Genomic DNA, 18,413 nt, shown 5'->3' with positions numbered 1-18,413 from the left:
GTCATGCTAATTCTCTGTCTCTGGAGTTCAGGAAAAGGAAGGATAGCCTGTGCTGGTTTAGCTCGATAGCTTTGTTTACCACTAGTATGTAAACTGAGATAAACCCATTTTCCTTTGTCTAGGACAGACCTGTTTTATCACCTTTATCTAGATTGGGCTGTCTTGCCTTAAACAGCATAAAGGCAGAATTTATAACTTCACATATAAAGTCAACACATGCATTTTATAATGATATTAATAACAAGTGTGTTATTACCTTTCATATGATACCTCACAAGGCATATTTTGTTCAATATCACTGCAGTAGTGTGTAGAGCGTAAATACAGGGTGCCTAGGGTAAGGGGAGGTCTGACCGAGTGATATTAAAGAAAACTGGAGTGTTTTTGGTGATTTTTGAAAGTGGGATTGGATGTCCTGTGGCAGAGCATTCTGTGTCCTACAATGAAACACATTCCAAAGTGCCAAGCATAATGTCACCTTATCTTGGTTAAAGTTATTCCAGCTAGTAATATCAGAGAAATTATGACAATATGTTGTTCTACATGAAAGTACATGACAGAGCTATTTGTAAGACCTGGCAGCTGCCACTCTCAGCACAGCAGATGGCAGTGATAAAAACACAATGCAGAGAACAGGTTGATAAAGACATTTCTGTCATTACACTTTCACTTTACAATTACACTCGACTGCAAGATACAATTGCAATGCATGGCTCTGTCACTCTCAAGCAGGAGAAACTTGCTTATCTGTGGAAAATCACTCTGGTGTAACAATTAATTTCGTACATATTATTAATCAATATAATTCATCTCCTGTCCACAGGAGCAGGAAGAGGAAACCAGCAAAGACACCTGAAATCTTCACACTGAGCAGCGCTAACTAGTTGTCCTCTTCTTCCCTCAGTGGGAAAGAGACAATCGTCTGTCATCAGCAGCAAAAAGCCAAGGTGAGGGATAGTAACAAACACACACATCTGTGACAACTATCACTTCATGTTCCCGCACTGAGGGCATTGAGCGAGTTACATTCACTCACTACTCCCTCTTGGGTTCCATAATGGTGCTGGTGGAAGGTACAAGCAGACAGCCCTCAGGCCTGATAACATCAATTTACCCTGAAGCACACAGAGTGATGTGGCAGCTGTGCCAGCTTCTACCCTACTCTTCTCCATCAATAAGCTTGATCCCTACCATAGAGGGACCACTTCTAAACATGATGGGGGATTCCTTGGCCTCTCTGCTGAGATGGTCAACATCAGGGGCAGGCAATTCAGGTCAACAGTGAAGGCGTATTTGGCACTGAGGACCGCTGTCCACTAGAAATGGAATTCTGACTCCCATTTCATTTCACAAAGGCCACTGGTCACTACTGACCTGGAACTGATGACCCTGTGGAATTTGTTGCCAGGGGATGTTGCAAGGGCCAAAACAGTAACTGGATTCAAAAAGGAATTAGATATGTTCATGGAAGCTAGTTCCATCAATGGCTATTAGCCAAGATGGTTAGGGATGCAACCCCATGTTCTGGGTGTTCCTAAACCTCTGACTGCCAGATCCTGGGACTAGACAACAGGGGATGGATCACTTGATGATTTCCCTGTTCTGTTTGTTCCTTTTGAAGCATCTGGCACTGGAAACTTTCAGAAGACAGGATACTGGGCTAGATGGACCATTGATCTGACCCAACGTGGCTATTCTTATGCTCTTATTACCCTGAAATGAAAAGCCTCAGTCCATCTCAGCACAGAAGAGTTGTCTCAATGTCTGTGAGAGTCATCAGAGGCAAAGTCCCTCCATTGGAGACCATCGCAGCATTGACATCAAAACACTTGCTATAGTGTTTTCAGACTGAATAATCAGATCCCATTCCTGCCTATAAAGCAGCTACTGAAAATAGCGAGTGAAATAGTGAAGAGTTTTCCCAGGCAGTTTCACTAGATAAAAAGAAATCCCAAGCAGCATATGTAAGGCCTGGCAGGATGAGATGAGACTGAGAGAGAGGCCACCACAAGAATGTATTATGAAGACATACAATTTATTGGATAAGGTCACTCCTTTCCAGCTCCAGTTCCTGCCTCTCTAGTGGCCAATACTTGATGCTGATGTGGAAAAAAAAATTATATCTAATGCAGCAGGCCAATTGTCCATATCTATGTAAAGAGAAAAATAATCCTGTACTGTCCCGGGGGGCAGTCATCTTACACCTGAACCCCTGAGACACATGTGCCCTTAACGTCACAGCTGCAAATATTATTGGTCATAAAATCATCCAGATTTTAAAATCTGGCTGAAGACTTTGACTGTCTGTATCCCTGCAGCTGGAAGCTCCCCAAGCCAACTACATGTGTTATGGAGAAGTGCTTCCTTTTATTTGTTCTAAATTCACCAGCCATTACTTTAATTAAATGACCCCTTCTTTGAAGGTGTGAAAGGAATGTTCTGGTCCGCTTTCACTGTCCCCTTCATAACCTCCTGTACCTCTGTCAAAAAAAACCCTAACTCTTCTCTTTCCCTATTTACATAATCCCATTGTTTGCATTCCCTCTTCATAAGTAACCCTTGTCCCAAACTCTAACCTTTGTTATGCTTTTCAGGACCCCTTCTAACTCAGCTCAGATTTTTTCAAGGAGAGGCAACCAAAACTCAACACAATATTTACACAGGCCATTGACAAAGGCTTTCTCCAGCCCTGGCTTGAACCTGTGTTTGTTTTCATCTTTTAACCTGGGAAAGATAAGGATTTTGTGGCGATGGGAAGGTAACTGAAGTTTTTTAATCTTTGAAAACTGTAAATTGCTGAAGGCCCATTAAAGAAATATATTGTAGGGTTGTTACATAACTGATGCCATTATTGCAAGGAAAGCAAACACATGGCAGGAACTGAACCTAGAGATTTTGACAATGGGAAGGAGAATCCCCTTGAATCTGGTAAAACCACAAAGGAGCTAAGCATCCAACATTGCTCACTCCTCAAGGGATTCAGCTTAATGATAACCATCCACATATCAGATCATCCACCTGCCAGACTCTCACTGAGTATACTCCAAAGAGGTGTTTTGGACAAATTTGCCAATAAACATAAGGAAAGATTCTACTGTTCTAGTATTTAAGGTAAATGCCCCTAACTGTGGAAGCAGAAATCTGAGGCTTGGAAGGACAAAAGCAGACATTACAGGGCATCAGAGAAGAAGAGGAATTGCTGGACAACCAGATTCGAGAAGCGTCATTACTCCAAATTCAAGGAAGAAAGGAACTGGCTACCCCAGAATTAGAGAAAGAGGAAATCAGACAGGAGGCTTTGCAGTTCACACCACCAGAGGCAAGAGGATGAAGTGGCATTCTACATGGCTGGAGGCAAATGAGGATGGGCTGGCTGTGACCACCAGAGAGAACAGAACCAGGAGTAATTCCACACAGGTAGAAACTTCCAATCAATACAAGGTCTTCACCATGGAAACTTCCAATGATATCTCTGAAGATCCAGCTGGTCAAATGGTATGGAGACATACACAGGACACACGTGTGGCTGCTCAGCCCAACCCATAAGAAAATCAAGCTTCCTGCAAAGATATCTTCAACCTTCCAAAGAAGACAGACAGTTCTTCGGGGGGATTCTTTTCTAGGAGAGTGAAAAGAACATTGTGCAAGGGGTAGATGGGCAATGGGATGGCATGCTGCCTTCCTGGAGCCAAGACAAGAGACGGCACTCTAAGACTAGATAGGCTTCTGCAGTCAATCAGCAAGGATCCCCTTGTGATAGTGCATATCTGTACAAATGACACTGCATTGCAGGATCTCTCTCAGATTATAGATGACTTCAGGGAAGAGTCCTGAAGGAGAAAAATGTCAAAGTGATCTTCTTTGAGATCCTTCCTGTCCATGAGCAAAGGAAAACAGAAGGCAAAAGATTCTGAAAGTGAACCACTAGCTAGGTAAGTGGTGTAAGAGAGAGGGTTTTGGTTTTGTGGAACATTGATCCACCTTCTATGCAGAGAGGGGGCTGTTCAGACTGGATAGCCTTGATTTCAGTAGAAGGGGAACCAATCTTCTTGGGGATATGCTCGCTAGAGTAGTTAAGAGGACATTCAACTAACAACAAAAGGGAAGGGTGAAAAGAGAGAAGATATGAGCATTCAGCACAAAATCATGTTGAGAACAAAAATAATCAAGAAACCAAAGGACATGAAGAGAATGCTAGGAGCCTGGATAAAAAATAAGAGGAATTGGAATTACTCATTTATGACCATAAATTCAATCTAGTTGGTATTACTGAAACCTGATGGGATCATTCACATGATTGGAATGTTAAAATCAATGGTTATAATCTATTCAGGAAGGAATGAGTGGGCAAAAGGGGAGGAAGAGTGGCACTCTATGTTAAAGATGGAACTACCTGTTTCTGAGCCATGGAGAATTCTGAAGAAAATAATCTTGAATGCTTATGGATCAATGGCCTAACAGATAAAGCACAAGATGGATACTAGTGGATATCTGCTACAGACCACCAAATCACAGAATGGCCAATTCCTTAAGCACCTATCTATAATGACAGGTTTCAGAGTGGTAGCCTTGTTAGTCTGTATCAGAAAAAAAAAACGAGGAGTACTTGTGGCACCTTAAAAACAACAAGGAGTCCGGTGGCACCTTAAAGACTAACAGATTTATTTGAGCAAAAGCTTTCATGGGTAAAAACCCCACTTCTTCAGATGCATGGAGTGAAAATTACAGATGCAGACATAAATATACTGGCACATGAAGAGAAGGGAGTTACCTCACAAGTGGAGAACCAGTGTTGACAGGGCCAATTCGATCAGGGTGGATGTAGTCCACTCCCAATAACAGATGAGGAGGTGTCAATTCCAGGAGAGACAAAGCTGCTGTTGTAATGAGCCAGCCACTCCCAGTTCCTATTCAAGCCCAAATTAAGAGTGTTAAATTTGCAAATGAATTTTAGTTCTGCTGTTTCTCTTTGAAGTCTGTTTCTGAAGTTTTTTTGTTAAAGTATAGCTACTTTTAAATCTGTTATAGAATGTCCAGAAAGATTGAAGTGTTCTCCTACTGGCTTTTGTATGTTACCATTCCTGATATCCGATTTGTGTCCATTTATTCTTTTACATAGAGACTGTCCGGTTGGCAAATTAATTCCAATTCCAATTCTGCAGTTTCTCATTGGAGTCTGTTTTTGAAGTTTTTTTGTTGGAGAAAAGTTGCAATTCTCCAACAAAAAAAACTTCAAAAACAGACTCCAACGAGAAACTGCAGAATTGGGATTAATTTGCAAACTGGACACCACTAAATTAGGCTTGAATAAAGACTGGGAGTGGATGGGTAATTACACAAAGTAAAAACTATTTCCCCATGTTCATTTTTTTCCCCCTACTGTTACTCATAACTTCTTGTCAACTGTTTGAAATGGGCCATCCTGATTATCACTACGAAAGGGGTTTTTTTCCTCCTGCTGATAATAGCCCTCCTTATTTAATTGGTCTCATTACAGTGTGTACGGCAACAATCATTTTTTCATGTTCTCTGTGTATATATATCTTCCTATTGTATTTTCCACTGCATGCATCCAATGAAGTGGGTTTTAGCCCACGAAAGCTTATGCCCAAATAAATTTGTTAGGCTCTAAGGTGCCACAAGTACTCCTCGGTTTTTTATCTATACTGAGTAATAACAAAAAACTGTGTGAACATGGAAGACTTCTATCTAAGTGGCATATGCTGGAGGTCTCATGTTGCCAGTATTAAAACATCCTCAGAATTTCTAAATACTATAGATGACAATTTCCTAACTCAAGAAATTGCATCCAACACTGGAGAATTCTATATTAGACCTCATCTTGACAGATACAGGCAGTGATCACAGAACTAAAAATTAATGGTAACATTGGTGCAAGTGATCATGATGTGATCACATTTCTTATGTACAAACAGAATAAAGTCCGAACCAATGACATATATACTTGGTGCTTTAAAAGGGCCAGTATCACAAAGTTGAAAACAGTTATGAGCCAAATTGGTTGAGAGAGGGAATTTAAATACACAAACGTGAATAATAATTTGGAATTGTTCAAGAACATTTTACTAGATGCCCAAAAAGCCACAATCAAAAAAGAAGGCCAAATTGCTTTTAAAAAAAATGGCTGGCTTAGTCGAGAAGAGAAAGCAGCTGTAAATATTTATAACAAATAGAAGAACGGAGACGCTGACAGTAATGAATATAGATCAGAAATGAGGAACTGCAGAAAACTGAACAGGGAAGTAAAAGGACACTGGGAGAAATCTATGGCTAACATGGAGGACAAAAGGGCGAATGCAATTCTTAGATCTCAAATAGTAGTAGAGAGGTTATTTTACCTCTGTACTTGGCACTGGTCCAATTGTTGCTGGAATACTGTACCCACTTCTGGTCTGCACAGTTCAAGAAGGATGTTGATAAATTGGAGATGGTTCGAGAAGAACCTTGAGAATGATTACATAATTAGAAAACACACCTTATAGAGATAGGCTCCAGGAGCCCAATTTATTTAGATTAATAGAGAAAAGGTTAAGGGGTGATTTGATTACAGTCCATAAGTATCTATGTGGGGAACAAATATTTAATAATGGGCTCTTTAGTCTAACAGAGAAAGATGTAACATGATCCAATACCTGGGAGTTGAAGCAAGATGCATTCAGACTGGAAAAGACATACATTTTTGACAGTGAGGGTAACTAACCATTGGAACAATTTATCAAGAGTTATGGTGGATTCTCCAATACTGGTAATTCTGAAACAAAAATTATTTCAGGGAAGTCTTATGGCTTGTGTTATGCAGGAAGTCAGATGACATGATCACAGTGGCTCCCTCTGGCCTTAGAATCTATGAAAGTTTCAAACAGAAGCAGCCCACAAGTGCCCAAACCAGATTTCCCTAAAGCCCATATGAAATGCGGTCTGTATTTTGGACACTCCAGAAGGCACTGCACATTGACCACATTATTTATTATTATAATTTATTTGTAGCATCCAGGAGCCCCAGTCACAGACCAGGACCCCATTGTGCTAGGCACTGTACAAAAAGATCCTGCCCCAGAGAGCTTACATTCTATTTTCTATGTTTCATTACAAAGACCAAGGGAGTCTGAGTGAATGCTTCCTCCCAGTACAGTGTTGTCTGCTACTGCTGATTACCACATGAGTTCTGGCCATGCAATCACCTTTCCTTGTCCTTGGGATAGCTGTTGGGAAGTCCCTGAAAGGAAGGACCAGCTGAGGGAACTGAGCAACAGCCTGAAGAGCAGCACAGAACAGACTTTTCTCTGTGTAGCACTGAGAAGGTGGCAGGAACATCACCATAAAAATTACTCAGTAAAATGATACCACTCATAAAAGCCAGTCCCTATGTCTCTTGTGGTGCTAGAGAAAGCTGAAGAAATATAGCAATGGAAGATTCAGGTCACAGAGCATGTTGGGTCTGAGTGAGATATTCAGAGAACCCAGATTCCCCACATTCTCCCACTGCAGGAAGCATCCCACGTCTGATTGCATCCAGTGGAAAATGCTGCTTAAAACGTGCTTGCTCAACAGCTCCCCAGTGTCACTGTTCTGTGTTGTCACCCACCAAAGCAGTCAGAACACCCTTTGGTGCTTTGGCTGCCAGAAGCAGCACACCGCCATGTTGATTGTTGTGGGTGAGATGTGGGAGGAGGGAGGAGATGGGAAAGGGGAGGCTGCCTCTCTACTATAAATTCCAACTCACCCAACCCATCTGATATAATTTTGCCAATGAACAGTTCAAGTAATTTACAAGTCCCTTCTTGGGATTATATATTTGGGGCATCTGTTTAGTTTTTATTACTTCTGGCCTTGGCTTCAATACTCCTTCACAGATCAAATAACTGCTTCCCCTATTCGCTAATTCAAACAGCTGGTTATTACTCACCAAGCTCCTGGTATAATCACCAGGGGAAGAATTATAAATAAATGTGTACAAGCAAACAGATGCTGTCATTTTAAAAGTCAATCCATCTAGTAAAAATGTCCCACTTAGGACTTAACTACTGAATTGCTGAGCATGTGTTGATGTTATTTTAATAAAATCCAAAACCAACGGCAGAGTTTTCTTGATTAATTCAAATTAGTAAATGAGGAAAGAGTGTTATAAAGGAAAAGATGGCTACCAATAACGAGTCAAATCCTGAGGGTGCTGAACACCTGCTATTCCTGATGAAGTCAATGGGACTGTAGGTGCAGAGCCATCCTCAGACATTTGGTCCAATATATCACTTTTCTACACCTGACTAGCAATGCAACATAACCATGGCTCCCTGTCTCTGGCTCCCAGGAATCCATGGTTGACAAAAGGAACTGAAAACAAGGTATGTTTACTGATTCTTTTTTTTCTTCTTTTTCAACCCATTACTCCTTTTTAAAAAATAAATATTTTCCACATGAATGACAGTGCAAGTGGAAGACGAAATCCCTGGAGAACGAATGTCCTCCGCCTGTAGAACTAGTAAAGTACAGGCAGCAGCAGTGAAAGATTGATTCCTCTTGCTGACTCCCAGCTCGTGTTCAGCCCTGTTTTGCAAGCACTACTTTCTGGGTAATGGGGCAGGTCAGTCTCCAGGACCTATTATAACCTTGGCTCCTCTGCTGAAAATGGTAGCAGCAGCACTTGTGGTGGTGACATTGGTCTGCAAGGAATTGAAACAGAGTCCCATCATTGATTTCCACAGGCTGCTCAGCAACCCTCCCATGGTAATAACCGTTGTTCATGGGTAACATGGGCTGAACTGGTGTCAGTGACTTAGAAGTGAAAAACTGCACATACAATTCACTCTCATGGATCCACAACGAGAGGCTCTCAATATGGCTGACAGCTGACACAGCAAACATTTCAATTTGCTATCAGATGGCAAGACTTTATGACTCAGCCTTCGCAAATACATTTTGTGTCCACCAGTGTCACTCTCAACCAGATCATTAGCTGTAGGACAACACTGCAAGCTGTTAATAAGGTTTTCTAAACTAAGGGCCAAACACATTAGAGCAAAACACAACATATGCCTAAAAATCTGCTTTTGTCATATTTTAACTGAAAGAGACCTAGTCAAGTACATGAATATTTCAAGATATTCCACTATTCAAATCATTGAACACAATATAACCATTGTATAAGTAAATCCCCATCCACTGTATGCCCAGCATGGCATAGTGAGGACCTGTACCCTTTCTCTTCTCTCTCATTGATACTCCTGGCATCAATACTTTTAATTAGAGTTTAAATCTGTGCCTGACTGGCTCTTCACATACAGAACTTCTCAACCTCTCCAAGGTTTTTATACCACAGTATTCTTCTAGAATCTAGAGACTGTGTGTACAGAACATGGTGTTATTTGGCAATGGAAAATACAAAATCCAAATCTTTCTAAATCTGCAATTTGTGGAGAGATTTCTGAGAATAAAATTTAAACTTTGGGAAACAATGACTGAATGAGAATCAGATTTACTTTTCTCACAACTTCAAGGAATTTAAAAGTTAATCTAGATGGCAAGACCAATCAGAAAGTCCACCACAGTAAAGTTTGCAACATTTTTTTACATTGGAATGATCAAATATTGACAAATGTGGCTTAACAAAAGAAGTGTCCCTTTCCAAGGCAATAAATGTTCCAATAGCAGTCTGCATACAAAGCATCAGCACACATTTAACGTTCAATGACTGAGAGTGATCAGCCAACTTCTAAATAAATGGGCCAGGATAAAAACGGCAAAAGCTCCAATCCTTTTGAGGAGACTCAGAGAAAGGGAGAGGGGAAACCAAGAATGGACCATAAAAACAAGCAAGTGAACCAAAGCTAGAGAGTACTGAAAACAGATCAATTTTGTATTGGATTTTACAAACGGATAGGGAGCCAGTCAAGGTAGAACAGGAGGGGGAGTGATTGATAACTATGGAGAGGCTGGCTTACAGGCAATCAAAGAGAACAAAATGAAGAGATGCTTCCAGAGTTGTCAGGGCATGGCATTTTTAGGAAAAAATTTGTGACTAAGTGAGCTTGTTGACAACAAGGAGAATAAGTACATCCTATGAGGGGTCTCTTCCTGGGTTCATTCCTGGTATCACCTGATGGCTCCCCCACAACTTACAAATAAAGCTATTGTTCAACTGTTAAAAAGAAGGGGACTGGCATTTAAACAGAGGCATCTGACTAATGATTTGGGATCCCCTTTATCAACCCTGGAGTGCCCCTACCTGACACAAGGTATTTCAGAGTAGCAGCTGTGTTAGTCTGTATTCGCAAAAAGAAAAGGAGTACTTATGGCACCTTAGAGACTAACAAATCTATTTGAGCAGGTCATGAAAGCTTATGCTCAAATAAATTTGTTAGTCTCTAAGGTGCCACAAGTACTCCTGTTCTTTTCGCAAGGTATCTATTTATCTATCTTAGGGTTTTGTACTGATACTGTTCACCATAGTGTCTGAGCAACTCCCATATTAATTAGATTAGCATAGTAAGGTCCATAGTAGACATTGCTACATGCGACAGTCTGCAATCCAAAAATATATAAGCCTTTCAGCACTCATCTGTAGTTTTTATAAATATATTAACCCATTTTCAAAACAAAAAAGAGGTTCAAATTGCAAAATAGCCATCTTCTTCATATCATCATTCTACCCCACCACTATCATTCACATGTAATCAGGTCACCACCTAACCTTCTCTTTGTTAAACGAAATAGATTGAGTTCCTCGAGTCAATCACTATAAGTCAGGTTTTCAAATCCTTTAATTATTCTTGTGGCTGTTCCTTGAACCCTTCTAATTTACCAACATCCTTCTTGAACTGTGGACACCACAACTGGACACAGTATTCCTGGTTGCACCAGTTCCAAATACAGAAGTAATATAATCTGCTTCTACTCAAGATTCTCCTCTTTATGCATGCTGGGATCACATTAGCACTCTTTGACACAGCATTGCACTGGGGACCTCATGTTCAGCTGATTATCCACCATGATCCCCAGTCTTTTTCAAGTCACTGCTTCCCAGGATAGAGTCCCCCCATCCTGTAAATATGGCCTACATTATTTGTCATTAGTGGGTTATACTTTGCATATGGATGTAGATGTAGTTTATGAGTAGATAAGGCTTCCCTACTGGTTCCTTTATTTCTCTCTCCAGATGTTCTGTTTCTTTTTGCTTTACTCAAATGGGCCAGTTCCGTGCACGTTGAATTTTAAGAGAATATAATCAAAGATTCTGGAGGTAACAGAATTCATCATGAAAATCTAGTCTGAAAGGTAATCATAAAATTAATCAAGAAGACATCTGGTAAATGCCTTATTAGCTGGTAAGGCTGAAGGAAGAAAATAGATAAGAGGCATTAAAGGAAAAACAAGACCTGCATCTCTGAAATGCTACAAGGAGTCAAAGTCCTCTACCACCATCGCGTTCTTTTATCTTGTGTCTGAAAGCCCTAATGAGGATCCAGGATGGCAAGCTGTTCAGTAGACAAATACTGTATATTGTGCCACTTTCAACCTCCTGTGTGTGTGTGTGTCTCTCTCTCACTCAAGAAACATCACAAAATGATTCTCCGTTTTGTCAGAAAGTTTCCTCAGCATGTTCAGATTAAGTGACAAATGAATAAGAGGAAGGACCTGACTCAGAACAAATGGTATCAGAAGATACAGCTGTCTCAAAGAAAATGAAAATGTGGCAGATGAATCCTAATACTGTGCTCTGCCCAGCAACTAGCGTGTCTATCCCTGTATTCTTACATTATGAGCAGTAATTATGGATGGATTTCTTCAGCATGTAAGGTTGAGTCTACGCTACAGACTGGATCATTTTTAAAATCAGTTGTCGTATCCAGCTCTATCCCAAACTCCACACCCAATACTAGTTGAACAGCGATGACCCTCTGTTTTGTGCAGCACCAAGTTATGTTCATGTCAAATGTGGAAAGTGTTGACATTCGTATCAGTTTCCATACTATAAATGCAGCCAAAAGGGATTCTTTTAATCTTTTTCACACATCTCGTTTCAGCTACTGGTGTGGCAGTCAGTGTGCTAAAATTAAGGTGAACTGTGATCTAGGGCTAGATTGTCAGGCTCAACAGGTGGTGATCAATGGCTCCGTGTCTAGTTGGCAGCCCGTATCAAGTGGAGTGCCCCAAGGGTCGGTCCTGGGGCCGGTTTTGTTCAATATCTTCATAAATGATCTGGAGAATGGCGTGGATTGCACCCTCAGCAAGTTTGCAGATGACACTAAACTGGAAGAAGAGGTGGATACGCTGGAAGGTAGGGATAGCATACAGAGGGACCTAGACAAATTAGAGGATTGGGCCAAAAGAAATCTGATGAGGTTCAACGAGGACAAGTGCAAAGTCCTGCACTTAGGGCAGAAGAATCCAATGCACCGCTACAGACTAGGGACCGAATGGCTAGGCAACAGTTCTGCGGAAAAGGACTTAGGGGTTACAGTTGACGAGAAGCTAGATATGAGTTAACAGTGTGCCCTTGTTGCCAAGACCAATGGCATTTTGGGATGTATAAGTAGGGGCATAGCCAGCAGATCAAGGAACGTGATCATTCCCCTCTATTAGACATTGGTGAGGCCTCATCTGGAGTACTGTGTCCAGTTTTGGGCCCCACACTACAAGAAGGATGTGGAAAAATTGGAAAACATCCAGCAGAGGGCAACAAAAATAATTAGGGGACTGGAACCCATAACTTATGAGGAGAGGCTGAGGGAACTGGGATTGTTTAGTCTGCAGAAGAGAAGAATGGGGGAGATTTGATAGCTGCTTTCAACTACCTGAAAGGGGGTTCCAAAGAGGATGGCTCTAGACTGTTCTCAGTGGTAGCAGATGACAGAACAAGGAGTAATGGTCTCAAGTTGCAGTGGGGGAGGTTTAGGTTGGATATTAGGAAAAGCTTTTTCACTAGGAGGGTGGTGAAACACTGGAATGCGTTACCTAGGGAGGTGGTGGAATCTCCTTCCTTAGAAGTTTTTAAGGTCAGGCTTGACAAAGCCCTGGCTGGGATGATTTAATTGGGGATTGGTCCTGCTTTGAGCAGGGGGTTGGACTAGACGACCTCCTTAGGTCCCTTCCAACCCTGATATTCTATGATTTTGGTTAGAAATATAGTTCAATGTTCTTTTACTATACCCGCAATACATACTACTATGTCACAAGAGTAAGTCAGTCCTATATATATTTCCCATCACACATGGATTTAATGAGATTAACCTTGGAAAATTTTAAGTTCTGCTCTTTAATATGTGCTGTAATTTATGACCCTATTACTTAAAATACAAAGAGCCTGCTTCTTATGCAATGTGCTATTTTTGAGCTATGCCACATTTTAGAGACATGCTATTTTCAGCACGTGTTCCTCCTTTCATGGTCCATCTCCAGCTTTTTATATGGCAGGATGAGATCCAGCCATTGGTAATTAAAGACCAAAGGATTCAAGCCTGTTATATATATATTTTTTTCGGCTTCAGCTTTTCAATGAGAAGAGCAAAGAGCCTATTGTTGCTAAATCATAGTTTTGGGTTCAGTGCCCTTCCACAAAGCCTAAAAACTCCTTATGCTTTGTTTGTTCAGACTAATGACCAATTTTGCAGCTTTCAGAAATTGGATGCACACTCCAGTAATGTGACTAAAAACAAACAATTCTGGGCAAAACCTATCATTAAAACTTCATTTTATCTAAAAAAAAATGAAAATAATCCTTAGTTAGTATTTTAATCCATTTTAACTGTTAAATATTACCAACCTGAACAAGTTGTTTTTCACGCAAAATGGAACCTTTCAAATATAATTTGTAATGGACTATGTAACACTTCTAATAGGCAGAGCAAAAATTCTGCTCCTAAACATTTCTATCTAGCTTTCTCTGTAGCTGTAGAGTAGGAATCAATATGCCTCTACATGATTGGTATAAACTGTTGCACTCAAAAGAGCTTTTACCCTTCAAAAAGGGTCCTGGTTCTCACATATTCCACCATCAAGTAATACAAGCTGCAAATCCAAGATCCATACTGACGAATAACACCATATATGTATTGTTTTGAATACAACAGATTTAGTTGTGTTCCACTGTGTTGCAGTTAACTGTAAATGCCCTTGTACTGCTAACAGGTTAATACACTACAGATCTCAATACTTCATTAGGAAATAGTATCAGAGATGTACAAGACAAACCCAATAATTAACCAAATCCAGTAACACGCCCTACTCCTCCATCAGTGTTCTTGGAAGGGAAAGACTTGTACCAATGGCCAAACCCAGGTGCAACGCAGGCAAGTGCTCTGCAAGCTTCTACTATCAAAGTCCAGTGACCTGACTCAGACCACTATCATATTATAATCCTAAACCCAATACAGTTCAGTTCTGATTGCAACAGCCATACGGCTTTGTCAATGTCTTTCAACTATGACCTGTAGCACCCCATTCTGTTCCAGTCCTGGGACTCTGACACAGCTTTGCTAATGAGCCTGATCCTGGACAATAAAACTAAGTATGAGATAAAATAAGCTAAGGCCTGAATGGGGATACTTACTGGATAGCAACAGAAGTGAAACAGAGAAGCTAATACCAAAAATCTGAAAAGAAACCAAATAAGGAGACAGGAACACATCCTTGATAAAAACAGTTTAATAAACTCTTTAAAATGACAGTAATATACAGAATATTTTAAAACAGAATGAGAAAATGAGTTTTGAAAATTAGGAAGTCTTTGTAAAAACACATATTGATAAATAGCAGGTAAGGGGGGATACTTGTAAATTTACAATGTAAAGTTAGCAAATTCAGATTACATGTTTTATAAACTGTTAAAGGAATGAACATAAACATTATTTTGCCAATAATTTTTTAATAAATCATGAAGTGGAGAGGAATACAACAAACTCAGTACCAGTCTTCAAAATAAGAAGGAAAAGAGATCCCTCAATTACCCTCCTGTAAGTCCTTAGTGAAATAATAGAAGATACATTTTCATTAAAAAAAATTAAACATCTGAAAGGTAACAGTTATGAGACATAAACAGTACTGGGGGATTATAAAATATAAATCTTGCCAGACAAATGTGATTGCTCTTTTCTGACAGAATTGCAAAAATTAATGGTTGAAGGGATCACAGTAGATGTAATATATTTGGATTTTAGTAAAGCATTTGAGACTGTGCCTCGTAAAATCTTAATAGAAAAATAATTGGAATCAGTTTGGATATTTCAGTCATGAAGACTGAAAACTGACAGACCAACTATAAACACAGGGAAGTAATAAATGGTTATGGATGAAGTATGGAGCAGATATCTAGTGATTCTACCACGACGAGTGCTAGGTCTCATTTTGTTTAACATTTTCACTGATTATCTGGAAGGGGGAGAAATCAGCACATTACTAAAAGTCTCCGATATACTGGGAGAGCTGCAGATACAATACAGGCAGACAAAGGAACGCTACTACTTTCCTCATGGCCACATCATAAGCAAAATCATGGCTGTAGCCTATTAACCTATTCTGAGTGACGAACGGTTTTTCAAACCAAAATGCTTTTTACCAAATCCAGATCCCAGCACAATTTGTGGCAAAGAGCTCTCTTTATATTTTGCACAAACGACTGTCCAGATCAGAGGTGGTCTTGTCTTCTCCAATCAATCCTACATCAAAGGGACATAAAGGAGATTGAGAAAAAGATGGATTTTTCTTTTTTTGCAAACCCAATGACTTTTTTTTTGTTTGTTTGAATTTCTATGTTGCTCTTAAGTATTTACATGGACATAATATGCATGTCAGTTTTTTTAATTCTACAGCATTATGTTCAAATTTCAATCTGTAAATGGGTATTTTAACAGCTAAAAGGGAAGTGATGACGCATCAAGGTTCTACTTGTGCCTTTTAGGAAACATTACCATATGGAATAACCCAGAAAGGGGATGGAAATAAGTGGTTATTAGTGCCTGGACAGAAGGGCATGGCTAATGAAATTTTGGCGAGACTTGATTGGTTACAGACTGATGCCATTATTATTATTTATATTGCTCTAGAATCTAGAGGCCTGCAGTCCCTGGAAATTAGGCCTGATATAAATGACAAACTGAAACCACATAAGGATAAATATGTGAAACAATTCAGAGAAGGTATGGAACCTCTCTCTCACTTAACCAAGATAACTAATCCTCCATAGATGTCATAGACTGAGCCCAGAACACAAAGACGCCAAAACATGCCTGATGGAAGCAATCCCAAGGTGCTTCCTACTCTTCTAACATTTAAAATTGTCAGAATTCTACCCCAAACCTGTTTAGGATGTTGTGTCACACACAGTTTGTTACACGGAGAAGATAAAATGGTAGTGAGGAAAGGCCCTCACGCTGTCATTTAGAACGTCCTCTCTTGCTGAGGCAGGATTAAGTATGCACAGAACATTTCTAACAAATGTTTGTCTAACCTGAACTTAAAATCTCCAAGACAGTAACCTGTTCCAGTGCTTAGCTCTCCCTATAGTTAGAACCCTAAACTTGTTAGTCTTTAAGGTGCCACAAGTACTCCTTTTCTTTTTATGGATACAGACTAACATGGCTGCTACTCTGAAACCTTTCCTTACATCGAAACTAAATCTCACTTGCTGCCAATTAAGCCAACTACTTCTTGTCCCACCCTTGGAGCACAGGGAGAACTGATCACCACCCTCATTCTAACCACCCTTAGGTATTTGAAGACTGTTATGATGCCCCCTCCGCCTTCTCTAAACATGCTGAATTCTTTTAATCTTTCCTGATAGAGGATGTTTTCTACCCATCTTATTTTTGTTGCTCTCCTTTGGACTTTCTCCAGCCTGTCCACATCTCTATTAAAGGGTAGCACCCAACCCGGACAGGCTGGCCCAGCGGAGGCCTTGGCAGGCATCTGGAGTGGAATAATTAGCAGGAGCAGCCTGCGTAGGGTGCAGGAGTAATGCTCCCATCCCCGCAGGGCATCACAGGCCCAGCTCACCATCCACGGGCGGCCACCCCGAGCCCCAGCTCCCCTCCGCAATCCTACAGACCCCCCCTTGGCTCCCCTCTGCAATCCAACAGCCAACCCCCCCTCCGCAGCCCGGCTCCCCCTCCGCAATCCTACAGCCCCCCGCAGCCCCGGCTCGCTTCCCCCCCCATGCAATCCTACAGCCCCCCCTCTCCGCAACCCCGGCCCCCCCTCCGCAGCCCCAGCTCCCCCCCCCGCAATCCTACAGCCCCCCGCAGCCCCGGCTCACTCCCCCGCCCCGCAATCCTACAGCCCCCCGCAGCCCCGGCTCGCTCCCCCGCCCCGCAATCCTACAGCCCCCCCCTCCGCAGCCCCGGTCCCCCCCCGCAATCCTACAGCCCCCCGCAGCCCCGGCTCGCTCCCCCCCCGCAATCCTACAGCCCCCCCTCTCCGCAACCCCGGCCCCCCCTCCGCAGCCCCAGCTCCCCCTCCGCAATCCTACAGCCCCCCGCTGCCCCGGCTCGCTCCCCCGCCCCGCAATCCTACAGCCCCCCGCAGCCCCGGCTCGCTCCCCCGCCCCGCAATCCTACAGCCCCCCCCTCCGCAGCCCCGGTCCCCCCCCGCAATCCTACAGCCCCCCGCAGCCCCGGCTCGCTCCCCCCCCGCAATCCTACAGCCCCCCCCTCCGCAGCCCCGGTCCCCCCCCGCAATCCTACAGCCCCCCGCAGCCCCGGCTCGCTCCCCCCCCGCAATCCTACAGCCCCCCCTCTCCGCAACCCCGGCCCCCCCTCCGCAGCCCCAGCTCCCCCTCCGCAATCCTACAGCCCCCGCAGCCCCGGCTCGCTCCCCCGCCCCGCAATCCTACAGCCCCCCCCTCCGCAGCCCCGGTCCCCCCCCCGCAATCCTACAGCCCCCCGCTGCCCCGGCTCCCCCCCCGCAATCCTACAGCCCCCCCTCTCCGCAACCCCGGCCCCCCCTCCGCAGCCCCAGCTCCCCCTCCGCAATCCTACAGCCCCCGCAGCCCCGGCTCGCTCCCCCGCCCCGCAATCCTACAGCCCCCCCCTCCGCAGCCCCGGTCCCCCCCCCGCAATCCTACAGCCCCCCGCTGCCCCGGCTCCCCCCCCGCAATCCTACAGCCCCCCCTCTCCGCAACCCCGGCTCCCCCCCCGCAATCCTACAGCCCCCCCTCTCCGCAACCCCGGCTCCCCCCCGCAATCCTACAGCCCCCCCTCTCCGCAACCCCGGCTCCCCCCCGCAATCCTACAGCCCCCCGCTGCCCCGGCTCGCTCCCCCCCCGCGGCCCCGGCTCCCTAGGGGCGCTTCCTTACCCCCCCCCCCCGGGTCTTTCTGACGCGCCGCCGCCCTGCTCGGAGAACGCGTCTCCCGCGCGCCGCGAACACTGAGCACCGCCCCCCCGCGCCCCCCCCAGCCGGGCC

This window comes from Lepidochelys olivacea (genome assembly GCF_965140295.1).
Source record: "Lepidochelys olivacea isolate rLepOli2 genome assembly, chromosome: 10".
Taxonomy (NCBI): domain Eukaryota; kingdom Metazoa; phylum Chordata; order Testudines; family Cheloniidae; genus Lepidochelys; species Lepidochelys olivacea.
Note: the sequence above shows the minus strand (reverse complement) of the source record.